At 39.5% G+C, this 20485-nt stretch overlaps 1 pseudogene; it reads left to right on the top strand.

The window, feature by feature from the left end:
• Window positions 1-400: 400 nt before the first annotated feature.
• On the top strand, window positions 401-676 carry LOC114222334 (protein CEBPZOS pseudogene; annotated as a pseudogene).
• The last annotated feature ends 19809 nt before the right edge of the window (window positions 677-20485 follow it).

Raw genomic sequence — 20485 nt, 5'->3', positions numbered from 1 at the left:
ATAGTTATGCCGTAATTTTTACTGAAAGATACAGTTATTTAAGTATTTATTGCTGAGCCAAGCAATGTTGAATTTAACTTTCCTTTAGTCAATTTGGGTTTACATTTTATTTTCTGCTCATTTTCTTTTCCTTGGAGTTGAAATTGAATCAGTCCCTGATCCCTCTCCTCTGCCCTCTTCCCCCCCGCTTCACTTCTCACTCCCTCTCTCGCTCTGCCTCTCCTTCTCCTCTCCCTCCCCACGTCTCCTTCTCCCCCCCCTTTCCATTTTCCAGGGACCTAATATCCATGTGTATACAAACTTTCTTTCAAATATCCTCTCAAAATATCCTCCTCAAATTTCAGCTACTAAACTCTACTCTGTCCATTTTTATTTCTTAGAGACTCCCCTCCATCCTCTCAGGATGGCCCGCACTATGGAACCAGGGGCAAAGAAGATCTTTAAAGGAGTTTCAGTAGTTGAACTCTTGGGCATTTTTGGAGCATATTTTTTGTTTAATAAGATGAACACAAGCCAAGATTTCAGGCAAACAATGAGCAAGAAATTTCCCTTCATCTTGGAAGTTTATTACAAATCTATTGAACAGTCTGGAATGTACGGAGTCAGACAGCAAGATCAAGAAAAATGGTTGAATAGCAAAAATCTCTCCAGTGTGGGCTGGTGCTCCCCAGATTGACTCTACACCTGTTGTCCTCATATTGCCTTAGCCATCATTGGGGAATTCCCTCCACTTCTCTCCTGTAATGAATTATTTATTTCTTGGATATCAGATCTTGCTTGTTCTTGATTTGTTTCCTCATTTTGCAGAAGCACTCTTTTCATAGCCTCCTTAAAAAGAATACTTGGAAAGTAAATGTGTGAGTACTTACACATCTAAGCTTGTTTTTAGTCTGGGCTTATACCTATTTCATAGTTTGTCTCTAGAGAATTCTTGGTTGGAAATTACACTTCCTCCGTACTGTGAGAGCCTCACTACATTCTCTTCTGTCTTCCAGTACTGATGTTGACACATAGGATTGCTTTTGAAACTTGGTGGTAATATGCTTTGGCATGGTTCCTTTATTTTTTCAGCCATTATTCTGGGTGCATATTGAGCTCATTCATTGAGAAACTCGTGTTCTTCAGTTATGAGAATTTGACTTTATATTTTTTCTTATTCATTTATGTTGCCAGGTTCTTCTTCTGTTTTCTCTTTTCTCTCTGCTACTTCTGTTAGTAGATATTGGAGACTTATCATTTCTCCTATTTTCATAGCTTCATCTTCTTTTACTTTTCATTTTCTGGAATATTTCCTTAGAAAGCAGCAAGTTGAAGGTTTTATATCTGCTATTGTATTTCTAATTTGTAAGAGTTTTAGTTTTCTTGAGTCTTCCTTTTCCACCTCATTTCCTTCTTATCTCCAGGAATTAGTGAGTTGAATACTGTCTCTGAAGACTGTAATTTTTAAAAGTTTTTCTTTTTTTTTCTGATCCTTGAATTGCTTTTCTTTCCTCCAATTACCCTTTTTAATATTTGTGTTTTGAGCTTTGTCTTTCACATGAAAGTTGTTCCTTAAGTATCTGGTGTGTCTTAGCTGATGACTAATATTTAAAGAGTGAGTTCCCAAAAAGCTTGCAGGGTCTGTGGGCCCTGGGGAGGGGTGGCTTCTTGCCTGGTGTGGGTTTAGGTAGCTGGGAGAATTGAGGGGCCCCCTCCTATTAGTATAGGTGCAGGTCTCAGTTCAGTTTCTTAGAAAGAAATCTAGATCGCCAAAGCTCTAATCAAGAAACGGGACTTTCCTGATATAATGGGCTCAACATATACCCAAAGTAATGTCCTATCAGAGACTTGTAAGCCTGGCTTTTGACAAGTCGGGGAAGGAGACAGGATGTGGTGGGGAGCAGACTCACCATTCCACTAAAGACTTGAGTCAATCCCCATTTTTCAGTAAATAGTCAGTTGGGTCTGGTAGTCAAATTGTTTCTGGATCACTTCTAGGAGTAAGTTTCTAACCTTCTGTCTGAAAGAGGAGGGCAGTCTCCACTCCATGCTGGGTGGGGGAAGGGATCTGAAATAACACAGGACACCCAGTTACATCTGACTTTAAGATAAACAGTGCTTTTTCCTATATAATTTATGAGTTAAAATAGAATGATTGTTTACCTGAAATTCAAATTTAACTGGGCATACACACTGTTACTTGTTAAACCTCGTGACCCTAATCTGGAGTGACTATAGACTTTCAATTACTATTGTTGATTTTAGGCCAAACTGCACTTCTGCTTTCCAAGGTGCCTGGTTGGAATGACTAATTTTTGAAGCTTTCTGAGGTTCCGTGGTAAAAGTAAGATTGCTGTTGGCATATTCTTGCCCTGCCCCCAACATCGGTTTCAGTGTTCTTTATATACTAAATGAGCCAACATTATCTATCTTGTTTCCAGATTCTAAAATGGTTTGCTCCCATTTTATCTACAATTGAGGGTTTCTATTAAAACAAACAAATAAAAACCTACACGCACAAAAACTCTTCACTTTCATTTTGGTGGAATTTCATAGTTTTTTAAAATTTCTATGTTTAATTAGTATTTTTCAATAATATTGCTAAATGTGTGAATAAGTGGCAATAAGATCATTTCAGGGCTGTCTGGTTAAACATAGAAGATTAACCACAAGCATTTACCTTCTCTTTCTCTGCAAGCCCCAGTAAATGATGCCCCCAAAGAATCTGAAAACCTAACAGTTGTGAAATAACATTTTTCGAGTCTTTTTTAGGAACAGGACATCTGAACAAACTGTCTAGAATGGAGGAAAGTGCAGCTCAATGCCTGGACACGGGGTGACTGTTAAGAAGCAGCAGGTTTTCTCCACTCCATCCTGAGACTGCTCATCCTTGGAAAACACCAGGTGCCACAGCAGTTGGGGTTGATAGGCTGGGTGGACAACAGGCTCATTAGTTTAAAGTCCATACGTGGAAAACCCCTCAGACACCTTCCCACGTGCTGGGCATCCAGATATCTCTCCCTCCACCCCATCCCCACTGTGAGGCAGGACTGATTACTCTCTGAAGAAATTGAAATGGAAAGGACCCATTATGTCCATCAACACAGAAGATCGCATGGGTGCTCTGTGAGGTCCGCAGCAGGGAGATTAATTGAAAAATAAAGAGAGAGGACCTCAGTGTCCTCCCCTCATCTTGCTTCCAGAATTCTCTCAGGCATATATCTTATCTTCCTCCCTTTTACAAGATATTAGGAGATTCTCTGCAGACAGAATAGCGCAGAACAAAGATTTCCCTCCATATTTTGAAGGATCCTCTAAAGAAGAGGACAACTCATAAGTGCTACCCAGTACCTACACATATCTACATAGAAATATCAGCTTTTTATGGCTTTGCTCTTTAATATGAACAGACTTTAATATGAACAAATGTGGATTACCAGACTTCAGACTTTTGAAGAATGCCTCGGATATGAAGGAAAAACAAACAGGAAAAAGGAACTCGGAGAAAAAAGAAATAATACACAGAGCACAAAAACAACTTCAAAATAATTATGATTAATACTTCTTGAGAACAAAAAGAAGGAGGTATTGAGTGCCCCCCCAAAAGGAGAGAACAGAGTGCTGTAAAATGAATGAAACAAATAAGAAAGAGAAGTTGTAAATTAAACATAACTAATAATTAAAATGTTGGAAGATAAAATTTAGGAAATCTTCCAGAAAGTAAAACAAACTCAAAGAAGAGAAAGATAACAAAAGTAAGGGTAAATTAAAAATAAGTACAGACAATCCAATATCCAAGTAGGAATTTAAGAAAAATAGAACAGAGGAGAGAAAATTACCCTAAAACTAATAATATGAGAAAATTCTCAGAACTGACAGATGCTTGTGAGTGTCCAGAGCAATAAATCACACCTACACACACACACACACACACACACACACACACACGAATATTATTCTGAAATTTCAGAACAATGGGGGAGAAAAGAAAGTTTTAGGAGGCCAAAAAAGAAGAGATTGATCACACCAAGAAAATGGATTCAGAATAGTGATGGGTGTTTCCTCAGCAATCTGGGATTCTAGAAGGTTAGTAATTCTTAGGGAAGAGTATTTACAATCAGGAAATCTATCTCTAGCCCAAATATCTATTCATGTTTAGAGCATGATTCTCAAATATTAATATATATGCAAATCCCCTGGGATCTTGTCAAACTGAAGCTGGTCCTTCACTTGGTTGTAGGCAGGGACTGAGTGTCTGTATTTCTAATAGATTCCCAGGTGATGTCAATGCTTCCGGTCAGTGACCCACACTTTAAGCAGCTTTAAGGTTTTAGAAGATGGTGGAAAAATTAAGGGACTAAACCAGATAAAAATCCTGGAAACAGGTGAATAAACACAGAAAGCTAGCAAATGGAAAATCCAACAGCATGAGTATGCACAAAGCCTAGAACACAACCAGTTGAGATGACAACAAATGGGTGGAGATAAATGGAGTTTTTCACAGAAAAACATGAAGAAATGAATATTTTCACAGATTTGGGAAGAAAACTATTTTTCAAGTATGGGAAATAACTAGAGGTTTTGGAAAAATAAAACAGGCTTAGGTACATGGAAAATTAAAAAAATTAAAAAGACAAGGCAATTATTAATTGTAGGGGCAAACAGTTGTACAAGAAATGAAACATGTTCAAGAGAACGCTTGGCTCAGTATTGAACTCTATTTGTAAAGTTATTATTTCAAGCACAATTTGTGCTAGTTAGTGGAAGGTTGGTAGAGATTGCAGAATATGTGTTGGTGGTAACTAGCATAAAAGGAGGTAAAGAGATTCTATCTAATGTGAATAAAAATGAAACAGCAGCGTAAAGATATTTGTTGAAATATGGAGAATAATGAACAAAATAAGTGGTTAAATACTTTGAAAGAGGCTGTTTCTAGGGAGGAGGAATAGAAGACACAGGGCAAGGGACTGCCGGTTTTTGCATAAGCCTTTTAGTACTACTGAGTGCAAAATTTGTGTGACTTTGACAAAAAATGTGGGGGTGTGCACATGTGTGGCTCTATTGTGACTATCGAATAAATGGTAAAACCTTATTTTTTGTGTGTTAATCCTGCTAGATGGTGGCACTATGGCTAATTCAATCATTTGTTACTCTTTGAAGGTGCCTGGAGGCTTGGGGAAGTAGATGCTGACAACTCAGTGCCCATTCATTGCCAAGTCTGTTGGGTGTGCTTCTCGCCTTCCGTTCCTCTCTACCAGCAGGTTCATCCCAGGCCCCTCAGGCCCAGGCAAGGAGATCAAATCAGAAATGGCAACCTGGTCTTGCCTATGTCCTTTATTGATTCTGACAAGCCACAAGATAGGGTCACTTGATACTTTTTAATAGGCCAGTGGCTTGATCCAGGAGAGAGGGTTTTCATCAACGAAGGGGAAAAAGGGCGGCGGGGGGGGAGGACAGCTGTTTGCAAATCCGCAAGAGAGAGTATCTGCATTTTGCCAAAAACCTGACCCTCTTTTAGGGATCCTCTCAGATTTTCCAGCCAGAATCACTCCATGCCAAGCGCTACAGAGCTGTGTTCTCCATACTACACGCTGTATAATGCGGAAATGGAGTGAAGTGGATAATCCCAAACACTCCATAACCTCCAAATAATCATTTAAACCTTCCTCTGGGATTCACTTATTTTTCTCCAGGATTTCCTTTTCTAATTATGTTTTGATTAGGCTAATATTTCTTTGAACATCCTGATTTTATGCCTCCTCCATCACTTGTAGAGCTAATAGCACGGGAAGGGGTGCAGTTCATAAATCTGTTGCAAGTGGGAAAGAAGGAAAAGTAGCCTTGGCTTAATAATTCATTGTAGATAATTTATATAACCACACATGAATATTCATTCATGAGGTCTCCTTGTCCCTATAATGGAGAGAATTCTAACTAAGATCAGAGACTTTAACCGGAATAATCGTTCCAACATATAAGAATCCTCTGCCTTAGCCAAATGCCCAAAGGTTAGTTGTTCTTTGAATTCATCCATTCCTTTACTGCTTTGTGCATTCCACATTAATTCATTCATTTAGTTAATATACTACCATACCCAGGATCTGTGCTAGCTTTAGAGAAGATAAGGAATAACAAATGCCTGTATGATCTTTGCCTTGATGGAGCTTTTGGCTAGTTTAGTGCAGTGAACACAAGATGCATCTGGTGAGGTTATTGCCAATGCAGATTCCTGGGTTCTATCCCTGTGGGCTCCAGCACATATTAAAATGCATTCCTCTCTTCAAATCCATACGTATTCTAGAAGAGTCTGAGGCAAACAATCCTTGAACCTCACTTTGAGAATCACTGGGGGTGGAATTTTTCCAAATGTCATCGTGGAAGTTCATGGACTTCCTGGCAGTAGATCTCAAGGACAGTCCCAAGGTCACCTAACATCATCAGCACATATCTCTCACTGCTACCATTGTCTCTGCTGCCTGTCCAGCCAGGCCAAGTGCTGTTCTGGGGCACTTGCTTCATCTCTCCTGGCTACTCCAGCAGTGTCCCAGCACTGGTCTCATGTGGGCCTAAATAAGGTATGGCTGTTACTACGTTATAGGGCCAGCAGTTGGACCCTGTGAAAGGGGCTGCCAATGCTGGGATTATGTAAAATTGAGCCAGCCAGTTCCAGCTTCGGGATGACACTATGATTTGAGGGTACTTCCCGTGGAGTTCCCCACGGATTACCACAAAACAAACACCAGAAATGCATAGACTGGGGTAGAATTCTGCAGCAACCAGAACCACTTGAAGTGCTTTGCTAAAATCATATTTCTGGCCCATATTCCCCAAAGGTTTGATTCAGGAAGCTGGGATGGGGTCTGAGAACTCGTACTCCTAACAAGCTCCCTGCTGATCCTTGCTGCTAGACGGGGAACCATACACTGAGAATCTCTGAGCTTAGGGTAGCCCAGCACTTCAACAAGGTAGACCTTTAACCTCTTCTGTTACATATTCTTCTATGAAGGAGACCATCCCAATTCAAATAACTGTGGAGTCTGAAAAATGCCATCTGCAAAAGAAAATAAAAATTATTTTCTTTTTTTTTTTAATTTTTTATTGTTATGTTAATCACCATATATTACATCATTAGTTTTTGGTGCAGTGTTCCATGATTCATTGTTTGTTCATAACACCCAGTGCTCCATGCAGAACGTGCCCTCCTCAATACCCATCACCAGGCTAACCCATCCCCCCACCCCCCTCCCCTCTAGAACCCTCAGTTTGTTTTTCAGAGTCCATCATCTCTCATGGTTCGTCTCCCCCTCTGACATACTCCCCTTTTCTTCCTCTCCTGTTATCTTCTTTTTCTTTTTTCTTAAAATATGTTGCGTTATTTGTTTCAGAAGTACAGATCTGTGATTCAACAGTCTTGCCCAATTTTATTTTCTATCTGCAAGTCTGACACTAATTTCTACAGCAAGGGGAGACAGTAACAAAATTACAAAGCCCACATATCTTGCATGTACTTTCCCTTTTTCCAACACAGAACACTGCAAATGAGGAACAATTTTATCATTATTTTGAGTAAAACCAGTAAGCACAAGTCTCTTTTCTAACACTGCAACTAAATATGGAATTGTACTTAGAATTAAACTCTAAAGGAATGTTCATAAATTATGTCTTCTTACCTGTTTCTCCTTGTTTTTAATTTAAAAAGAGTCATCAAGGGCCCCTGGGTGGCTCAGTTGGTTAAGCGACTGCCTTCGGCTCAGGTCATGATCCTGGAGTCCCAGGATCGAGTCCCGCATCGGGCTCCCTGCTCAGCAAGGAACCTGCTTCTCCCTCTGGCCCTCCCCTCTCTCATGTGCTCTCCCTCCTCTCTCTCTCTCATTCTCACTCTCTCAAAATAAATAAATAAATCTTTAAAAAAAATAAAAAAATAAAAAGAGTCATCAACCCTGTGACTCATTTTTAACAGCTAAATAATTTTATTTCCTAATTATTAAACTAATACTCATTTAAAAATAGAACATAAAGTTACAAATAAGCTGCATATTCACTTAAATATCTTACATTTTTGAGGGACATTTTCCCACATGTGGTATACTATCATAAACATTTCCTCACAGTATTAAGATTTTTTTTGGAGAAAAAAGAATATTCTATCCAAAGGACAAAGTAAAATAGGAAAAATACAGCTGCCAAAAACATAGCTGTTTGTGTAGATAGGAGAAAAGGTAAAGTTGCAGATGGAATTTAGCTGTTAAGGTTTCATCAAACCCTACAACAGAAATGCAAAAATGGGGACCCAAAGTGCAATTTCCAAAAGGAAAGTTGTCCTAAGCTCTCTTAGAAATGCAAACAATTACATTTTATCAACCTACAACTCCCAGGAGAATTAATAAATGTATCTTCCTACTCCCAAGTCTAACTTTTGTTGTCCTGTTAATATGTAAATGTCGCAGAGCTGCTTTTTTTTCTATCCTAAAGTTGTCTTCTTAACCTTCCTCCTCTACCTAATAAATGTGGCATTAAGATGCTATTACTATTTGGGTTAGCCAAATAAAATATTTCTCTTTCATTAACCAAGATAGTCTTGGTAGGGGCTTTCAACTTTGACTGCATGGCAGAAACACAAGGAAGCTTTTTAAAAAAAATACTGAAGCCATAGACTCACCCCTCAGAGATTCTGTTTGTTTGGGTTTTTTTAAAATTTTTCCCCTTCAAGTCTTTATTTAAATTCCAGCTGGTTAACACACAGTGTATTATTTTCAGGTGTAGAATTCAGTGATTCATCACTTATATACAACACCCAGGGCTCATCCCAAGTGCCCTCCTTAATCCCCATCACCCACCCACTTCACCTCCAGTAACCCTCAGTGTGTTCTCTATAGTTAAGAGTCTGTTTCCTGAGATTCTGTTTTAAGTGTTAATGGGAAGGGAGACTGAGGGAAGGTCCCTGGACTGGCAGCATCGGCATTACCCGGGAACTTGTAGAAATATAAAATCTCAAGCTCCACCTTGGACCCAGTGAATCAAATTCTGGGGGTGGGACATAGTCATCAGTGTTTAACAAGCCCTCCTAGTGATTCCGGTATCTGTTAAATTTTAAAAGCCATGACCCTTTGCCATCAAATCATGTCAATATGAAAAAAGGAGGTAAAGTATTTGTTCAACCTCACAGATCATTAAAAATCACTAACAGTTAAGAGCACTTACTTTGCACCAGGCACTGTACTAATAGTTTTGCATGATTTTACACTGATCATTTCGAAGACCCAGTGAGGAGGCCCTGTTATTTTTCCTCTTATTTCAGTGAGAAATCAGACACGGGTAAACTTGTTTGTCAATTACACACAACAGGTAGGTTTAAATTCAAGCAGTCTCATTCTAAAAACGCAGGCTCTTAGCTTGATGATAACAACACAATGACTTTAAATGTATGCCTCTATTCTGACCTCCCTGTTGGTGGAAGGTACCTGACCTCCAAACTACCAACATGTTAATTGTGGCTTAAATATACAACCCTTTGTAAAAAATAGCCTTTGTCAGCAAATTGCAGGGGGCTTCCTAGCTAGGGCCTCCTTGCTATTTTGAGGGTCAGTGTAACAGGGAAGTCAAGGTATATTTGTGAAGGGGAAAAAATATCCCAAGAGTCTGATGCAATGATCTACCATCCAGATCATGCTTACCTTTGGATCAGCAGCACAGCTTCTGGAACTGAAGCCTTTTACATTTTAGTCCTACGTCTCCTCATGTTCTCAAATAGACTTGTCTTGGTTTCTGGACTTGAACTTGGAACTAAGCAGTGATGTCCTAAATAGTTCCTCAGAGGTCTGGGTAGTACTCCTTCCTATGCAATAAGTGATATAATGTATGGGCAGGTGTCCTGTAAGTAGTAAAGCTCTATACAGCTGTAAGGCATTACTATTAAGAACATATACCACAAGGGAGAGACATAAGCAATTAGCAAAAAAGTTTGGCTTCTTTAAAGGAAGGCAGATTCTCCATAAAATAATTTCAGATGATGAGATGGACTCTTTCCATCTACTTTCTGGCAAGACACAGGACACTGGGGAAACCACTCTGCATCTTTAGGTCTGAGTATCAGTTCTGCCCTGATATTAACATTTTTATAACTGGACTTGACAAGTCTCTTTTATTCTCCTGACTTTCTGAACCACACTGCAGTAGAACATTTTTGTCCTTGTTTCTATAGTTTTCTTCCCAAGGAAGATCCCTGAGTGGGCTTTCCTCTCTTACCATCATTTCTTCCTTCTCCATGACCTTAGAGCCCATTTTTCTCCCCACTCACTCAGGAGGCTCATCTGGCCCTCATCCGTGTGCCTCGTTAGTTGTTTCTGGCCCCTACTCACCCATGTCCTGCTGTGCTCTTGATTATTTCCACCTGGTTCACCTGAAGCTTTCAACGAGCCAGTGGTTTTCTCACTCATGGGATCCTTTGCGCTCAACCCAGAGAATTGCTTTTCGACAACTCATTTGCAAACAAATCCTTAAAGGTAAAGTTAAAAAAATAGGCTAGGTATGGTAAGTCCAGAACATAAAAGGAAGTAGCCAATATCATTTAATGCCAAGTAGGAAAAAAAGATTCAGAGATGTGTTCATCCAAAGGTAATTAGAATATTTTGTTCTCTCCTCCTCTGCTTGGCTGTCGTCAAAATTGGCACCTTGAGTGTTGATTACCTTAATTTTACATCTGAGCTCTGAGTTTTATCAAATCATAGTGTTCCAACCACTATCAGCCTTTTTATTGTGTCTCAGGGCCATGCGAGATCACTGCAAAGAATAAGGGGAAACATCATTAGCCTAATACCTACACTAAATCCTTACACTAAGTAGTATGGTCAAGGAAGACATCTTGATAATTTCTACACAAGATGAAAAGGAATTAAACAAAACTATGCCTAGCAAATTTTGCAAAACCATCCTGTTACAGATCTTCTTCAACTTACGATGAGATTGCATCCCGTAAACCCATCCCAATTGAAAATATTGCAAGTCAAAAGTGCATTTAATACATCTAACCTACCAAAGGTCATAGCTTAGCTACCTTAAACATGCTCAGAACACTTATATTAGCCTACAGTTGGGCAAAATCATTTCACACAAAGTCTATTTTATACTAAAGTGTTGACTATCTCATGTAATTTATTGAATACTGAACCGAAAGCAAAAACCAGAATGGTTAATGGGTACCAAAGGGTTGTAGGTATATAGATTGCTTACCTTTGTGACCAGGTGGCAGCTACTTCAGATGTCACCAGAAACTATCACTAGCCCAGTGAAAGATGAAAGTTCAGAATTCAGAGTACCGTTTCTACTGAGTGCTTTCGCTTTTGCACCATCTGTAAAGATGAAAAATCCTAAGCAGGTACTGTCTGCATTTGTAAGTCAAGGCTTGGCAGAATGGATTCCACGCCCATCCATAGAAACTCCTGATCCCTGAATAGATGCATAGCTGTATAAATGTGAGTCTGGCCAAGTGGTGAACCTCTTGCTTGTACATGTAACAAATCAAAAGGCTTTCTCTCTCCTGAAAAGGTAAAATATCTGTGTAGTTTTGCCAAATGGAGTACTTGTATATTTCAATTATCCACAGGATAACATTTGTCATTGTTTGAGACATCTCCCAGAGTAGGGAGCTAAGGGAGTAAGAGATAGGATGGTCACGTCCCTTTTATCTGAAGAAGCTGCAAACTTGCATCTGAAAGGAAAAATCAGGTGGGCTAAATGGCGGAGGTAGAAAAAAACTTCCTTCTCCTTTAAACATCTTAGCTTCAATCCAATTAAATCCCTGTGCTTAAAACAAAATCCACCCCAGCAGGTCCTCTCTGCTTATATATGACAGCAGAAAGAGAAAGCAAAAACTAGGAATACAAAACATGTCAGGTGCTGGAGGAAGACAACTCTGTCTTCTAAAATGAGGGACTGAATTAGGGGCGCCTGGGTGGTTCATTCGTTAAGCACCTGCCTTCGGCTCAGGTCGTGATCCCAGGGTCTTGGGATCAAGCCCCACATCGGGCTCCCCGCTCGGCAGGAAGCCTGCTTCTCCCTCTCCCACTCCCCCTGCTTGTGTTCCCTCTCTCGCTGTCTTGCTCTGTGAAATAAATAAATAAAATCTTCTAAAAAATAAAATGAATGACTGAATTAAAGACAGAATGTGGTTTTGGTAAAAAAAAAAAATGTGGTCTTGGTATTTTTTTTTAACTCTTGTTAGCTTTTGAAGCAGACTGCCTTTTCCTTCTCTGTCTCACTGTCCCTCTGATTTTGCCCGTTTTGGCCTTTTGGCATTCCTTAGTTATTCTTCCAGTATCCAACCCTTGGCCTTAACTTTTCTGCTGCCTGACAACAAACTAGCCTTTGATAGTACCACCTGTGTTTTCCCGGTAGTCCAGACTTCCAGTCTACCCACTAATTTCTGGCTCCATCTTTCCTGAGCTGGGGTCAGCAGCTCAAATATAGGAATGAATGAGTGCTGTTCATACACCAGATCTGACGGGTAACACCTTCTTTTGTTCTGCAGCTAGAATCCATTAAGTGGAATGAAAGGATCTATAGATTAGCCCCTGTTTAATCTGCTACCTAATGCAATCAGAAGGGATTTTGTTTAAAAAAACAACAACAACAAAATGGGGGTGCCTGGGTGACTGCTGGTTAAGCCTCGGACTCTTCACTTTGGCTCAGGTCATGATCTCAGGTCATGATCTCAGGGCAGTGGGATCAAGTCCCACATCAGGCTCGGGGCTCAGTTCAGGATTCTCTCCTTCTGCCCTCCCCTCCCCCCCCGCCCCGTGCTCGCTCTCTCTTTCTCTCTCAAATAAATTAATCTTAAAAAAAAAAAAAACGCAGCAGATTTATTTGGGTTAAAAATTCAGATATTAAAAGGAAGAACTCTGCAGAAAGAGAAGACATGGACTCTGGCACTAAAGAAATAACAGGGGACTTACCTTTCATTGGGACAAGCAATGCTGTACATTCTCCTTCAGACTCTCACGCTATGTTTTGGATCTCTCATTTTCCTCCTGTCCATTCTTCATGTGCAGCAAGGGAGACTGTGACACAGGGAGAAGTGCGATCTACCTCACTCCTTGTTTAGAATAAAGGCACAGCCTGGGGACAGGAGATATGTTCAGGCTGCTTATATGATTTTTAAATCTAGCCTTTAAGCAAAGAAACAAAAGTTTTCTGGTGTTGCATGAGGCCCAGCCTAGATCACACCTAAAGATCACATGGGATGGGGGCCAAAGCCCTACATAAAAATTAAGAAGTGGAAATTCAAGAACATTCATTTGCTGGGAGTATTCTTGTGAGTGGTCAGTTCACCACAGGAACCCGAGACAATAGCGGGTAACCAGTGGAATTTCGGGAGCTTTATCATCCGGGCCCGGATGTCATCGGTCCGGGCTAGTTTGAAGTAAGTGAAAGCACTGTTGCAGCAAAAACAATCTCTTCTAACAGCGAAGCGTTTGTTTCTAGTTTAGACTCCATCATTTACTAAACAACTGACTTGGAGCAAATCAGTTGGTGTTTCCAGTCTAAATTTGATGGTCACCAAATGTCCTGTTGTAATTGTTGCTCAAGTGAGACCAGATATGTAAAAATGTTCAGGAAAACTAAAATACTCTAAAACTTTTAGGATTGTGACTTTTATTTGACTATAGCATGTCTTTCCTACGAGGTGACAAATCTCCTCGAGCAGATGTATTTGCTTTGTATTTGTTTGCATCCCATACCAGAGGGGCCGAGCACCAGGCTATGACTTAATAAACATTCGATAATTATTTGCAGATGGATTGCCCAATAAATTCCATAACCTTAAGCCTAATTTCACTATAGCTTTTGCTGAAAGAGAATATTCACGATAAGAAGTTGTTACTTGCAGAGGAAAATTCCAAGCCATTATTTAAAAAGATGATCAGGTTGATGGCAGAATCTCAGCTGTCGGCTTCATCTCCCTTCCAAACTAAAAATGACACCCTCCCTTCTTTTCCTGAACAAAGGTTTATGCAGACTATAAAACAACTCCGGGGGTACGGTCATAATGGGACAGCCACCTCCTTGGGGCTTCACAGGCATTGGTTAAGTGCTCAGACTTCACGCCAGGGGTATGATTACATCTCCATAACCACCCCTGCTTCTCTACTCAGACCCCATCCCAATAGTTCAGACATCCTTCCTGCTTACCTCATTTAAATAGAATAGTAATTTCAAAAAGACTTGCAAAATTGCAAGTTAACTGTGTCTTCTATTTAGTGAATGCAAATGTCTCAGGCGCTCTAATCCCCGTCTCTCTGGCATGTTAGATCAGATGTGCCGTCCTTATTTCTACCCCTGAGATATCGGGCTCAGTGACCAGAAACCCTACCGGAGATCCCAGCACCAACGAAGGATGCAACTCATTGAGCTCCAATCTTTACAGTTTTACAGCCTGAATGGAGAGCTGCTGGCAAATCCCAGGAGTCCCTCCCAGGGAATCAGGATACGCACAATGATGTGGGAAGCCTGAGATTTACGGGGTCACTTTTTGATTACTGTTTAGTATGGGGTGTGAATCGCTTTGAGGAAACGGAACCCTAGAGAATACTTACCGAGAGTGGGATGATCAGAACCCCAGTGACGGTGGTGACTATGTGAAACATGGAGGTCACCTTAGGGACTCTGCTCATCCCACATGGAAATGTGTCTAGAGCCAGGTGAAGGAGGGCCTCCCTCTTTCCTGATTTCCAGTATTGCCAAAGCCGAAGTAAATGCACAAGTATTTGAAGCATTTCCTACTTTTCTTTATAAATTGATAACATTCAGGATACATTTAGGATACTTTCCGGCTAGTCTCCAAGCACTTTCTGTAGTGTTACAAAGTGCTCAGTACTGAGCTAAGCATTGTGCAGCTCAGTATAAATTAGGTAGTCAGTGACTTTGGGAAAAACCAAAAGGGAAACAGTGAATGAAGGCAAAAAAAGTATGACTGTGAAAATTTACAGCCCCCTTCTCTCCTATAAATGATAGGTTTCATGAGACTAGGGAGTATAAACATTTAATTTTTTATTTATTGTACTGCTTCTCTCAACCCCGTGTGTAGCGCATCCCGTAACGTGTAATAGACATTCAATAGCTGTTAAATGAACATATGATTGAATGGTAAATAGTGCAGGGCAGACTATAAACACTCAGGGAGGTATGTGTTCAAGAACAGTATTGGCAGCTAAAGGAGAATATGCTGTCCAGCCGTTTATGGTAGAGGTCTGGCAGAACATCACAGTGCTGCTTTATTTCTTTTTTTAACAGCTTCACTGAAATATAAGCCATGTACCATACAATTTACCTATTTAAATTGTACACTGCAATGTGCTTTAGCATATTCTCAGGGTTTGCAACTGTAATCTAACTTTAGAACATTTTTATCTTCCTCAAAAGACACTCTGTCTCCATTAGCAGCCACTGTCCTTCTCACTCCAACCTGGGCTACAGATAATCACTAATCTACTTTCTGTCTCTATAGATTTGATCATTCTGGACATTTTGTCTAAACGGAATCATATAATATATGGTCTTTTGTGACTGGCTTCTTCTCCTTACCATGGTTTCAAGGTCCATCCATGTTGGAGTTGTATCAGTTCTCCATTCTATTTTTATAACAGTCTATCACATTCATATATCACATTTTATTTAACTATTCATCAATTGATAGACATTTGGATTTTTTCCACTTTGTTATTATTATGACTCATGCTGCTGTAAAAATTCGTGTACAAGTTTTCATTGTAGATATATATTGCCATTTCTCTTGGGTGTATAACCAGGGATGGAATTACTGGGTAATAGGGTAACTCTGTGTTTAACATTTTAAGGAATTACAAAATTCTTTTCTAAAGTGACTACATAGTTGTATAATTCCATATACACATAATGTATAATGACATTCCAATTTCTCTGCATTCTTGTGAACAATTTTTGTGGTCAGATTTTTTTTTTTAATTGAAGTATAGTTGACATATATTGTCAGTCTTTTTTATTAGAGCCATCCTAGTGGGTATAAAATGTTATCTCATGATTTTGATTTACATTTCCTTAATGCCTAATGATCTTGAGCATTGTTGCAGATGTTCATTGGCCATTTATTTAAATTTCTTGGAGAAATCTATTCAAACCTTTTTTATATTTTTTGCATGGGCCATTTGTTCTTTAGTTCTTTGTTTCTTTTCTTGATGAGTTATAAGAGTTCTTTATATATTCTGGATGCACATCTCTCATCAGATACATAATTTTCAAATATTTTCTTTTAATGTGTGGGTTGTCTACTCACTTTCTTGACAGAATTCTTTTTAGTATAATAATTTTAAATTCTGACATAGTACAATTGATTGCTTGATTGATTTGCTGTGCTTTTAGTTAAGCTGTATGTAAGAAAGCTTTCTTAGTTTCATGACTGTTTCATTCATGAAGTGAGAATCCTCCAACTTGTTTCTTTTTTTAGATTGTTTTGGTCATTCTAAGTTCTGTGAATTTCCATATGGATTTTAAGATTGGCTCATCAGTTTCTACAAAAAAGCCCAGCTGGGACTTTGGTAAGAATTGTGTTGAATATGTAAATCAATTTGAGTAGTAATGACATCCTAACAGTCTGAAGTCTTTGATCAATGATCATAGGTAGGATAGCTTTCCATATATTTATATCTTCTTTTATTTATTGTTTTTAAATGTTTTGTAGCTTTCAGGGTATAACTCTCACACTTTTGTTAAATTTCTACCCAAGTATTTTGTTATTTTTGATGGTATTAAATATAGTTTTTTTCTAAATTTTATTTTCAGAATGTTCATTTCATTGCCAACATAGAGAAATACAATCAATCTTTGCATATTGATCTCATATAATCTACAGCATTCCTGAACCCCTTTATTAGTTCTAATAGCTTTTATAGTTTATTCCTTCACATATTCTGTTTATCGTTATGTTTCTTAAAGCTTCTACTTGGGTGTGGCTCCTCTCATGCCTGCCCACATTCCATTTGTCAAAGCCTATCACCTAGATAAGCCTAAATTGTTTTACACAGGCATCCCAATTTGTAACACAGAATATTAAAACTATGAGTACTCAGAGGTCACTATTCAGTAACAGCAATAAGACAGTCTTTTTTTTTTTTAAGATTTTATTTATTTATTTGAGAGAGAGAAAATGAGAGACAGAGAGCATGAGAGGGAGGAGGGTGAGAAGGAGAAGCCGACTCTCTGCTGAGCAGGGAGCCCGATGTGGGACTCGATCCCGGGACTCCAGGATCATGACCTGAGCCGAAGGCAGTCGCTTAACCAACTGAGCCACCCAGGCGCCCAGCAATAAGACAGTCTTATGTGGAACTTACTTTTTTCCATTTCTTTCTTTTTCTTATAAATGCATGTCAGTGACTAGTTTTATCTAGCACAGCTTTAAGCAATTAGTACAAATGTCAGCCCAGAGAAAATGCAGATATTTTAGTACTAACCTCTGAAAGGGTCTCAGAGACTCCTGTGTCTATGGATGACACATTGAAAACCACTGCAATATACCATTGAGAGATGTTAAAAGAGAGAGAGGAAATTCTCCAACATGAGCAAAGGTGAGAAAGTATGTATGGACACAAGCAACATGTACTTATCAGACTTTAAGGAAGATGATTTTGCTGGAGAGAAGATTGCTCTTTAAAAAGTTCCACTGGAGAAAGAATGAGGCAGATAAAATATCCGAAGGATATGAGTTTATACAGCAGGAAATGGAGAGCATTGGAAGTTTGGCAATCATATTTAGGCTCTACATAGTAATTTTAGTGTTGTTTTGTTTTGCTAGATTTGTTTTGGTTTCTGACTGCTGAGTCAAGCGTAATTAAATGGCCTAGGAGCCACTTTATCATTTATTAACCCAGGTTGAAGGTCCTTATGCATATACAATGTGTTGAGGAGTTGCCATAGTTGCCATAAATATTACATATTGAGTAGTATGTTTCATATTACAAGTCAAGAAGCACCAGTTTTATGCATGGGAGCAAGGAGTGAAGGCAAACACTAAAGGCAGATTTACCCTGAAGCTAATGAGATTTGTTTATCAAGACCACTCACTTTAGGGCCACCTGGCTGGCTCAGCTGGTAGACCATAGGACGCTTGATCTTGGAATCATGAGTTCAAGCCCCCCATTGGGCATAGACATTACTTAAACAAAATCAAAACCAAAAAAAACAAAAAACACTCACTTTTTTGGGTGCCTATAAAAATCTTGTATCTAATTTTGTATTTGCAATTTTGTATTGCTTTTCTTTAATAGGCTACTTCAAATTTTATAAATTGTAGAGCCCACAAAGCCCAGATATATGCTTGGTGGGGATTGTTCTTCATGGACCCGGTTTCCTTTGCAATGCACTCTTCATCCTATACCTGGCTTTTCTTAGTTGTGTTATGAAGAGACACAGTCTCTGCAGAGTGAACCAAACCCATCACAAACAACGGGCACTTATGAGGAGGGCCCAGGAAATATAGCAAGGGAGGGCCCACTCAACAGGGCAGGACCTCTTCTGTCCCCTGCCTTCAAGCTAGAAGGCCCTTCCTAAAGCAAAAGAGATTGATCATTTTCCAAGGTTGGCTTGAGTTTTATCCCGAAGAAGTCAGCTGTGAACCTTCAAATGATAAAACTTGATATCCAAATAATTTGCAGACACGGTGTTTCTTTTTTTCCTTATTTTTATGAAGTCATGTGTGGGCATTCAGTCCACACTGTCTTTCCTGGCTCTAGAACCTAACATGGAGGAGTGACAGAGGCCTTCAGAGTAACACATGTGCTATAAGGACATCCCTTTGGGCCTCTGACAAATAGTTATGGATTCACTTTTTGTTAATGCATGAGGTAGGTAGTTTGATTCAAAAAACAAGCCAGCATTTTAATATGAAGTTCAAAAAAGCATAAAGCTAGATGATAAGGGACATCCAACCCTGGAAGTCCCTTCCATAGAGAACAAACAAACAGAACTGTGAATAAATGAAAAGAAAACACATTTTAATGAGAGAAAAACACACTGCCATTTTTAAAGGAATAAAACCCCATTTCAATTCCTGTGGTGCTATATGGATCAAATCACCAGATGACAATCAGCCCTGTGGATTTGATCTGAGACTTCAAAGCTTTGAAAAAACTCATCCCTCTTCCCATGATATAGTCATAACTCACCCTATCAAGATATATGAATTCTCCAGCTGGTCACTGAGAGGGATAGTAGAAGAATGAAGAAGGATGATATATTTTTCAGGTTAGTACACTGAACATTCTAGGAAGGGCTGGATGTGCAGTAGCCTGTCCAACAGCAATGAGAACCCAACCTTTCTTATTGATGGAAGTGATATCAGATAGCCCACATTGGAGACATCTGATGCCTCTCATTCCATTTCTTTTTGTCCACCTGCCTATTTAATTAGGCAAGAGGGGTCATAGTCTTAGGGCTCTGACTATTTGTATAGTATTTCTATTTGTGTTTATGTAGTCAGGCAGCTACAGACTATGCAATATGTGTTAATATATCGCTGACCGGGGGCACCTGGGTGGCTCAGTCAGTTAAGCTTCCAGCTCTTGATTTTGGCTAAGATCATGTCGTGAGATGGGGCTCTGCATTGGGCTCTGCACTCAGCGTAAAGCCTGCTTGAGCTTCTCTCTCTCCCTCTGCCTCTGCCCCTCCCCCTGCTTGCATTCTCTCTCTAAATAAACAAACAAATAAATAAATAAAGTCTTTAAAATATATATATTCCCTACCAGCTTCACCTATGGAGGGGGGCTGTGTCTTCCAGCTGAGGTAGTGGCCATGCAAAGACACTATACTTAACTGAGTAGTTTCCCATCTTTACTTGGTGACAACAAATGAGATCAAGAATACATAATCTATGTCCCTGTGGCATGCCCAGCTTGAGATTGTCTTGAGGTAATCTCCTTAAACTAGTGTACTCTTAGATTTTCTTCCATTGTCTCCATGGTTCCCATTTTCCTTTCACTGGTCCTTGGTACCCACTTTACCCAGTGAGAGCACAGAGAAACTGAGACAGATTTCATTTTCAATCCTCCGCGGATTACCTTTGCATATCAAAACTGATAGAGGGTTAGTACTCAGACATAGGCATCATCATCTTCTCTCTTTTGAGTATTCACATTCTCATAAGAGAACACTTAGGAGATTAGCTAACGTGGGCGCCTGGGTGGCTCAGTCGGTTAAGCATCTGCCTTCAACTCAGGTCATGGTCCTGGGGTCGTGGGATCGAGCCCCTTGTTGGGCTCCCTGCTCAGCAGGGAGTCTGCTTTTCCCTCTCCCTCTGCCCCTGCTCATGTGCTCTCTCTCTTTCTCAAATAAATGAATAAAATCTAAAAAAAAAAAAAGAGAGAGAGAGATTATCTAATGTATGAGGAATAGTTAGAAGTTGCACAAAGTAAGTAAGATATATCAGCTTTATTCCTGTGGTTTCTTCCTGAAGTGGACGTAGTAAACAAAGGAGATTATTTCT

The sequence above is a fragment of the Eumetopias jubatus genome, unplaced genomic scaffold (assembly GCF_037043125.1).
Source record: "Eumetopias jubatus isolate StellerSeaLion01/CBP00866 unplaced genomic scaffold, mEumJub1_p1.0 scaffold_13, whole genome shotgun sequence".
Classification (NCBI taxonomy): Eukaryota; Metazoa; Chordata; class Mammalia; order Carnivora; family Otariidae; genus Eumetopias; species Eumetopias jubatus.
This window is presented reverse-complemented; position numbering and strand designations above follow the sequence as displayed.